The sequence below is a fragment of the Amborella trichopoda genome, chromosome 6, assembly GCF_054954075.1.
Source record: "Amborella trichopoda isolate Santa Cruz 75 chromosome 6, AtrichopodaSantaCruz75HAP2 v2.0, whole genome shotgun sequence".
Taxonomy (NCBI): domain Eukaryota; kingdom Viridiplantae; phylum Streptophyta; class Magnoliopsida; order Amborellales; family Amborellaceae; genus Amborella; species Amborella trichopoda.
In genome coordinates, this window is record NC_142341.1 from 47,956,338 (window position 1) to 47,965,721 (window position 9,384).

The 9,384-nt window shown below is 32.6% G+C and overlaps 1 non-coding gene across 1 annotated transcript; it reads right to left on the reverse strand.

Moving 5' to 3' along the window:
* Positions 1–861: 861 nt before the first annotated feature.
* Positions 862–935, reverse strand: TRNAV-UAC (transfer RNA valine (anticodon UAC)). The gene has a single exon. It is a non-coding gene; the product is annotated as a tRNA-Val (tRNA).
* Between the last annotated feature and the right edge of the window lie 8,449 nt (positions 936–9,384).

Here is a 9,384-nt window from a genome sequence, read left to right on the forward strand (position 1 = left end):
TTTCCTTTATTTATTTTTTTGAATGTATGTCGCTATGCTGAGAGGTTAGATCCACAAGCCCTAAAATTTTAGGTCCTAAAAATATTCTTAAATAAGGTTTTACTCAAGAAAAGAATATTTAATATGCTATAGCAAGAACATATTAATTATTGAGCGATGATTTCATGCAACGGTTGTATAGTAATATAATACAACCATCTTAAAAAATAATGTTAAGGCTATTTGTTTGATCCAAAATTTAAAATATACACTAATTTCATTCTAATGAACAACCACAAAAAAAGAAAAATTTGAAAACCTAATCTACAAAGTATTCTTTTAGCTCAATTAACTTAGGCCGTCCATTTTGATAAGATACTTAGATATAGCCTTTAGAGGTATTTTTTCTTTTCCAAATTTTTTAGATGCATTATCATTAGATGAACGATGTTAAAAAAAAAAAAAATGATTTTGAGTTTGCAAATGATAAGATCTTGAAATTCACCAAATGAATGGTCTAGATTCATTGTTGGAGGTGAATTCATTTTGACAATATCTAAGGGTTCAAATTGAATTTTTTCTCGGGGTTCAAATTGTATTTTTTCTAAGGGTTCAAATTGAATTTTTATTTTTCTTGAATTGATTATTAAGATGAAGAGAGTGTGTGTATAAAATTTTGGATCATACAAATAACACAGACATGGATTTTGGATTTTGCATCGTACTATGATACAACCGTTGCATGAAATCATGGCCCTTAATTATTAGTTTTAATTATAAGAAATAAAATAAAGTACTAAATATTGAATATGCACCCTCAGGAGCATAAAATCTTTTGCTAGTTGAAAGAAGAGAGAAGGGGGCCCAAAAAACAAGAGGGAGTGGTGCTGCCCAGGCTCGAACTGGGGACCTTCAGTGTGTAAGACTGACGTGATAACCGACTACACCACAGCACCACTTGATGACTCCAAATAATCCAAAAGTTTTAATAACAAAAGCTTAACAAAAGCTACAAAAATCCCATGCGCTTTGCCATCGGATTTCGATCATACAATAAAACGCATGCATAGCCGTATGGACTTTGTGCCCCTCTCTCTCTCACGAGCAGCGCTGTCAATGGGACTGGTCCAGCCCATAGGCTTTTGGGCAAGACTTAGTTTCGGGCTGGGTTTGGCCTGTATATTAGGACCCATGGGCTAGGCATCGTAGGCCCACAAATTTGGGCCAATCCTGGGCTAGCACCAACCCGGCCTGAATTGATTTTGGGCTGGGCTCAGCTAAGGCCTCATTATCATGGATTGGGGTCGGGCACAGACCGAGCCACACCAAAAAAATTCGGTATGTGGCACATTTTTGGGCAAGGATTGGGCTAGGGCGGCCTTGTTGAAGCATGGCCCAGCCCTATTCACGAGGGCATGATTCTTTCTCATACTCAAATTTGTTTATATAAAACCATGACTAGGGCCGGTAATGCCTCGGGCCTGGCCTGCCCTGGCCAAGCTGGCTCAAAACTGTGCAATATGGGCTCAAGCCTAACCTGGGCCCATAATTTGAATCTAGACATGGCCCCGAAAAATTGGGCCAGGCAGGAACTTAAAAAGGTTCGCGCCAGGGCTGGCCCAAAAATATTTCAATCATACTAGGCAAGGCCCACAAGGCCTAACAGGTGCCCCATCTGGCTTGAAACTAGGCCTGGCCCATATCCTGCTGGTCAACCCGGTAAATAAATATAAAGCGATTATAAATCAAGAAAACAACACAACTCTTATTCTTATCGTTATGTTCACCCATTTTATTCAAATGTTATTAAGACGTTCAGAATGGTTAAACCATTTAACGATACTTTAGCTGGTCCGATCTAAAGTAAAACTGCATTTGATGAAAGTTGGCCGAAACTAAATTGGTCGGACTAGCCGGTTTTGACTAGGTACACCAGTTACATAAGCTAGGTAATTTTTTAATATATATCTTTAATATATTTTTGCTATATTTTTGTTTTTAATATTCGATTCCAATTATTTCTACAGATGATTGAATCAGTTTTGATTGTACTCGATACTTCGAAGGTTCGATAACTAATCTAGTTCTGATGACACTAGTATTACCTATATTTTAAGTACTACATATATCAAAGTTAAGCATAGGACATGTGTAATTAAAATAAAATGGGATCCTCGTACATTAGTAATCTGATATTATCTATATTGTTGTAGCCTGTACTACAGATATAAAAATTAGGTATAGGACGTGTGCAATTAAAATAAAATGGGATCCTATTGCTTGAAAGATTAGAAAGAGCTTGAGTTCAAGAGTTCAAGCCTAACTAAGAGGGTTAAAATGGAGATTTTAATAGATAAACGTAAAAGAATAATATATATATATATATATATATATATATATATATATAAAATTTAAAAAAAAAGGAAGAACACGTGGCATTCAAATAAAAAGAGACCCTACTGCTAAAGAGGATGTAGGACATGTTATCTTGAAAGATAGGGATGCTAAAGAGGATATAGGACATGTGAATAGGGAGTTTAGGGCAAGATAGGGAGTTTAGGGCAAGGTATAGGTAAATAGAGCTTTCAATAGATAAATATGAAAGAATAATAATAGGTGTTGCAACCTTAAACAATCACAATAAGGTGCACCCCCAAAATTGATCATAAGATATAATTTTGGTGTAAAAATTCTTAGGATGGCTTGAGAATCAATTTTCATCGTTAGTTATAAAAATTTACAAATAATGTGTTGTAAGATGCACTATTTTTGAGACTCAAAAGTCTTTTTGTTTTTTACATATTCATATATCTGGATGTCGAGATGATCAATTAAAGGAATTTCAACTTCAAAAAAACCTTTTAACATGGATTTTTTTGGGTACTTCTTAGTTCTACATTTTAAGATTGCAACCTTATATAACTTTTTCCTTACATGTATTAAGCATGACATATATAATGGGAGAGACAATATGAGCATGGGTTATATAGGCATGGAATACTTTAAATTGAAATGAAAATTAGAATATTCCTTTAGAAAAATGTATTTTGTATATATAATTTTTTGTGCTAAGTTTATGCTTCAAAAATAGTTTATGATTATTTTTTTTTATTTTCGCAATTATGAATCTTTCAAATATTTTCAGAAAATATATCCATATGTTTTCCTTTTCTAGATTTTTACTTTGAAATATAAAATGGGTTTAAAATCTTTCTAAATTTTAATTTCTGAATTTTTTATGTTTTGACTTTTATTGATTGAAATATAAAAAATTAAATATCTATCATCCACAAACTTTCTATGCCCCTACTTCCTCAAGATACTCAAATTTGAATGGAGGCAATTTGGTCACTATAACATGTATTTAAGAAGATTTAATCAACAATAACAATCCAAATTTTAAAATAATTGATTTAACCAACTTCATGAGGTCTGATCATTTACTTAATATTTTCCCTTTATTATGGTCTGGAATTACATATATGGGTGCTTTTATTTTGTAGTTTTGAGTTTCTCATGGCTTTAAATTTCAATTATGGCTATTCCTAATTACTGAAGATTTTTGAAAAAGTTATAAAAAATAACGACGCATACTATCCATGTATGTTATGTTTTCATCTAGAATTGCTTTACTAGATCGTGGCCTACAATATGTGACGAACAACTAAATTAATCGACAAATTTAAATTAAGAATTTTGAAATGTCTAAAATAGATCATACTATTTGGGCTACAAAATAGTAAATTAGTTTTGAAAAGTCTTTTATATGTTTTAATTCTCGATTTTAAATGCTTTTTAAATTTTATTTACGACATTAAAAAAAAATTATGGTCTAGACCTTTTTGTTGTTTTGATTAAAATTTTCATTCTCTAAGAATAAATTTTGACTGATTTCCACTAATCTTAATAAATTTTATTTGCTTCATGGAAATCATTATCACTTTTCTACAAAAAGTAGGAAATTTAAAAGGACATGGTTTTGAAAAGCCTACTCACCTGTTATTACCAGTCTCCTCATGTATCAAATGTCCATCTCTAAGATGGACATCAAAAAATAGTGCTTCCACTAAAAATCAAAATTGATGGTGGAAAAAATTCTAAGAAGTGTCGTTTTTCTTTTTTCAAAACAGAAAAAAATCCATATTCATGATCATTGTCGCAGTAGAGATGCTCAAACCCTAAAATTTTGGATAAAAAATTCATCTTAAAGATGGATTTTAGTAAGGGGGGGGGGCGCACATAAATAGGTTATAAACCCATAGATGCATCCTTTTTTCATTATTAACTAATTCACATGATATGCTTCTAAAAAGTAGTTATAATGAACTTCCAATATCTTTTTATAGTGATTTATTAAATCTTTTAAAAAATTATAGTGTATTTACTAGCAAAAAATAATACTATTTTGAAAATATTTTATATTCTCAAATTCAATTTTTTAGTATTTTCGACTACATTATGACTAATTTATATTTTAAGAAATTCTAAAATTTGTAAAAAAAAGCTAATGTTATCATATCATTTAATTATCATCCTTAAAATTTAGTTTATAAGAAATTTTTAGATTTATATAATGGATTATTAAATACTTCAAAAGTTCTTATTAATTTTTGAAAGCGGAAAATTTTCAAAATATGTCTGCCTTTCAACTTTCCAAAGCACGTGTACTTTGATGAGTATTTTGAAACTAAATCAAAACAAATAGGTAAAATGTTAAATAGTCAATTTATTAAGTGTATTTTGACACATCCTTTTTAAAAAGTACGAAATAGGAAACCATTTAGTGAATAATTGTTAATAGATGAAGACGTTATTCACTTTAAAATTCGACATTTCAAAAAATGGTTTATGATCAGCTTTAAAATTTTTAATTATAAAAATTTATGCCCACTATATTTTTCTTTTCCAATATTGTTAAGCTCTGGTTCTTTGAAATAATGGTCTATTTCATTACAAGAATATTCGAACTATATTATTAATTTCTTTTTTGAGTATTTATTTCTTCTTCTATATCTTATTTGTTTTGTTTTTATTTGAATGGTAACTTGATTCTATTTCATTAGTAAGTGTGGAACTGATGCAGGGAGAGAATCAAAACCAGAAAATTGACAATAAAGAAGGAAGGTTAAGAGAAAGAATGAAGGTTAAAAGAAAAATACCATCTCTCAAATGTCTGAGAGGGAATCCACCTCCAAAACAATCTATTTCAAAAGATCAATTTTTATTCAATTCATAGACTGATCTATGATGAAAGGAGATGTCCATTTAAATTGACTAAAATAAGATAACTAATAAAAAACTTCTCTCTGCACCTATCCCTATTTTCTTTCTCTCATATTCATAGGCTTCTAGATAGCCACGTTTTCCTTTTTATGTTTTACCCAGAAAAAAAAAACCTCCCTAGTTTTTATTATTGTTGATAAAAATAAACTCTCTTCTAAATTTACCCTTATCCTAATTATATCCCTCAAACTAACCCAATCCATACAAGATAAAACAATATAAACTCTAAAGTCTCCCTGCTAATTATCCATATACACTCCTTAAATAAAAGAATAATTAAAATAATCCTAATAAATAATCCTAATAATTTATCCTTATTATGTCATTATCTTTTATTTTCCTTTTGGGTTCTGCCACCCATCTTTGGCCCAGTCAAAGAACGTCAGTACTATTTCTTTCCCTCTTGGATTTTGCGACCCTTCTTTGGCCCAATCAAAAAAGGAGCGTGGCTTCATCAGGAACTAAACACAATGTCAATAGCCTAAAACTATCCACAATGTCGTCTATACAAATATCTGCAAGAACTATACACAATGTCAATAGCCTATAACTCTATTGACTATCGAAATCGTTTGACTTGCACCTAGGGCATCAGCCTTATCGTTGCTTTCACCGTAGCAATGTGTTAGGGGTGGCAATGGGTCGGCTCAGGTCAATCCCAACCCAGACCTGACGCATCCAGGCTCTGCTTGGACTTGAATCCAACCTGGATAGGATCGGGTCCTAATGATTTGAACTAAAACCCAAGCTGGACTGGGTTGGGCCCAAGTCATTTGGACCCAAACTTGACTCAAACCAAGGTCCACAAATTTTAAATTTTAAAATATTATTTTTATATTATAAAATATATATATTTTATGTATTATGTACCGGGTCGGGTCGGGTCAACCCCAACCTGGGCTGGACACCCAGATCAAGTTCAAATCATTTGAACCCAAACTCGGTTCGGGTCAACGGGTCGACCCAACCCATTTGGCCTACAATGTGTAACTCTGTGCCCCAATCATGTAATAAGTTAATGATTTGGTCCAAATTTGGCCAAAGTCTTCATTAACATCCATAAAAAATTTTTATATATTCTTATATCTCTATGTATAACGCACATATATCCACTAACGGTGGGACTGGAGTTGAGGTGATGATGGTAGTACCATTTAAGTGTTAGCTACCGGTCTAAATTTTCATTCTCACTAATATAGGAAATTTAGATACCCAAGAATCGGACTGGAGTTGAGGTGATGATGGTAGTACCATTTAAGTGTTAGCTACCGGTCTAAATTTTCATTCTCACTAATATAGGAAATTTAGATACCCAAGAATCTTCTTAAGTGTTAGCTACCGGTCTAAGTTTTCATTCCCACTAATATAGTACCCAGGAATCTTCTAATCGAGCTTTGAAGATATGCTCATTACCAGGCACACTACCAATGCCCTGAGGAGAGCCTAGTGACTACTCCTATAATAATATTTATACCTTGATATCGATTGAACCTTACCCAAACTACTGAACCTTACCCAAAAAAAAGACGTGGAGATATTTAATAGGATAATTTTCTAGCTTCAAAATACTCCTGTCTACAGTATGTTTGTGGTAAACCTTGCTTCTATAATACACGGTTGCAATCATATAAAAACCTTTTTGTTTTTTAGATTAGATGAAAAGTTTCTCTTAAATAAACTGTAAATCCATGAAAATGTGCACAACCTACTCGTTGATCAACAAATAACAGCTCGATCAAGAAATATATTGCCCCCACCTCATCCAAATATGGCATTTTGTCAAAAATCCGAAACATTTTCGTTGTCAAAAAATAAAAGATGATTTTCGAACATTGAAATCTATATATATTAAAAGCTAAATGATGAAATATCTATTTTAGATAGGGCCAAACCCTTTAAACCTAACAAAATCATGTATTAAAATTACAAAACATAGCATTATTTCAAAAGAAAATAATTTATATAGAGCCGAAGTACTAAACGAACAAATTAGAGCCCACTCAAATATTTCACTGGAATATTTCACTAGACGAGGTGGTTTGGATACTCAAATATTATCTCAACATCAAGATGCATGGGCATGAAAACAAAATGGATGGTACATCTTAAAATGCATTTTTGGACCATTAATTTTTAATACTTTCTAAATTTTATAGACCTACACGATCTACACTAGTTTTAAAGCTTTAAATTTTATAATTAAAGATGAAAATACATTTTAAGTCTATCACACAGATTTATGTATTGAAACCACATTTCTCGACACCATTTGAAGGTGTAATTCACTTTGATTGTTTAGAGCCTCAGCTATATACAAACCGCAACCTTTCAAAAAACCCCAACTATTTTGATTAAAAAAAAACCATGAAAAATCGAAATATATTATGTGAAACGATCTCAACATGTTTTAGATTGTGGCTAAAACAGGTCTCAGAAATCCCTAAAGAAATTGTGGGCCAAAATTCAAAAACATACAACAAAAACCATAATTCTGATTTCTTGATTTCATCAAACAAGTATTTCGATCCAAAATATATATATTTACAAAACTTATAGGAGGCCCAAAACAAATAATTCAGCACAAATTTGATAGAAAATAGATGAGTAAATGAGTGATAGGAACAAGTTTCATAGAAAATAGAGAGAGAAATTTCATAGAAATTCGAGGGAGTGAGTGAGCAAGTGACTTGGATAAGTGACCGAGTGTTAGGGATAAATTTCATAGAAAATGAGGGAGGGAGGAAAGATACCATGCACTACAAAATTAGATCAGGCACATTTTTGCATCTCTCTTCTTTTCTTTCTAGTCTACCTTAAAAGCCCAAATTCATGCCACAAAACCATCAACTTCAATCAAATCAGCCTCCGATGCGTAACAGTAAGAAGCAACAGAGCAATCTAATTGCAACGCATAACACCAATGTAGAGCAACAAATATCACGAGAACTTCACAAACCAATATACAAAACTTGTAAAGTAATTACATACTCAAATGGCTCTACTCAAGAAATCTAAGGAAAAACCAATACACTGCCCCCCCTCAGCACTTCAATTAACAAAAGACAGCAGCTTGCGTGAAACATCGCTTACATTAGCTTCATACAATCAAATGCATAATTCAAAACTAGTCCAAAAACAAATCCAGGCACAAATGACCGAAGTACACACTTGTAAAGTAATTACATACTCAAATGGCTCTACACAAGAAATCTAAGGAGAAACCAATACACTGCCCCTCATCACTTCAATTAACAAATGACAGCAGCTTGTGTGCAGCATCGCTTACATTAGCTTCGTACAATCATATGCGTCATTCAATACTCAAATCCAAAAACAAATCCAGGCTCAAATGACCGAAGAACACACTGGAATTTCTTGACAACATTGTAGAGGATACATGGTAAAACCAGCAGACTCAAACCCAATAAAAAGAATCAGACGCCCGTTACATCAAACTCAGGAAACCAATGATCAACACTGAACCCCAATCACAAGGCTATTCAGCGCTCAAAGCATCAGGATAACATGGATGATTGCATTAATAAATATCTTCCCATCTTGATAAATATCCTCACACTAGATGCATCCAGCATACAGTTGCTGATGATTACAAGTTCAACCCTAATTTAAATGTAGGATCCACATAACAAAAATGATTACATGGAGATTTTGCTTTCCATGATACATGTCAGAATACCACATATATGTTGTACAATTGACGATTACAACACAACCCTAATCTGGGATCAATATAACAAAGATGGATACATGGAGAAATCTCATCCCTCTACTCCTTAATACATGTTAGGATACAACATATCATTAACAAACAACCGCTTATGGTTGAGACTCTAACCCCAATCTAGGATGCACATCACAAAGACTTTCACATGAACAGATTCCCTTCCCTTTGATACATTCAGAATACCCGATACATCAGCATGCAATTGCATGTGGTTCAACTCAAAAAGCCCAATCCATGATATAAACAAACAAAAATGATTTACATAAAGAGATCACCTCCCATCCCCTTTATACATGTCTGAATACTGCATACATTAGCATACAACTGCATATGGTTTAAGTCTCAAATCCCAAATCTTGAATGTACACAACAAAGAC